Source organism: Frankliniella occidentalis, unplaced genomic scaffold, assembly GCF_000697945.3.
Source record: "Frankliniella occidentalis isolate FOCC.00 unplaced genomic scaffold, Focc_3.1 Scaffold141, whole genome shotgun sequence".
Lineage (NCBI taxonomy): Eukaryota > Metazoa > Arthropoda > Insecta > Thysanoptera > Thripidae > Frankliniella > Frankliniella occidentalis.
In genome coordinates this window covers 325,034-326,046 of record NW_026267268.1, presented here as the reverse complement: position 1 = coordinate 326,046, position 1,013 = coordinate 325,034, and the positions used below count along the sequence as shown (strand labels likewise).

The window sequence follows — 1,013 nt, the reverse complement described above, 5'->3', positions numbered from 1 at the left end:
AGTGTCTGCATCCATCACGGGAGAGGCGGTGGGATTAGCGACAGGCCCGCCCGGCTGGAGCTGGAGACCCCCGGAGGGAGAGTTTGTGACGTGGAATTGATTACAAATACTAACTGAATCATACTGAAAGGTAATTTGGGCAAAATCGTCCCCTTTCGGTATTGATTAAACATCGGTTTGCGTTTCGCAACTTGTATAGTAAACTGTGTATACCTGATACGTACAAGCACTACCAAAACAACGTTTAATGGTTTTGCACACGTGTATTATGTGTTTCGCACATTACGAACTTATTAATGTCTAGCTGATTTATTTGCCCACCCAATATGTGTAGGTGTAGAATCGAAAGTGTCAATGTCTTATTTGCACACTTAGACGCATTTTGTTTGGTAACAGTGGGAACCAAATGATGAGCAGCGTCACTGAAATGTTTCAAGTTTGCACAAGTACTGACACAATACGTGTGTACGCTATCCTCGGCATGTCAACCTATAAAATTGCGACTTGCAAAGTTGAACATTGCGAGGACATAATATGGATCTTAGGGTTCTCAATACAGCTTACAACCTCGGGTATAATAACGCTTTTGATGAGTGAATAATCGAGCACACGTTGCTTCTCTGTGTATGTGCGTGTGTCTGTGTGTGAAGCTTCCCATTGGTCCCATTGCGCAGCGCAGGGCGAGCAGCTCGCCGAGCAGGCCGTCGGGTATCGCGTCATGTCAAGGGAGCCTCGGCCCAGGCACTGCTGCTGCGGCTCCACACCACTTTCTCCTCCTCCCCCTTCTTCTCCTCCTTCAACCACGTCGTGTTTCATGTTTCATATCCGAGGAGAGCGAGGGGAGCGGGGGGGGGGGGGTAGGTGACGGAGACGAAGTCAACGAGACTTCTCAGTCCTCCGTCGGCCAACTGCTGTCGGCTGCGTTACAGGAGCGCAGTAAACTGCGAGATTTTACCATAAATCAGGCTCATGCAGTCAAGCAGGTCACTGGAGAGGAGGGGAAAGAGGGGGGG

At 49.4% G+C, this 1,013-nt stretch overlaps 1 protein-coding gene across 1 annotated transcript in view; it reads left to right on the top strand.

Moving 5' to 3' along the window:
* The window catches only part of LOC113211827 (fatty acid hydroxylase domain-containing protein 2), a 7,865-nt gene that overhangs the window by 2,778 nt on the left and 4,074 nt on the right, over positions 1–1,013 (top strand). The window lies entirely within an intron of this gene.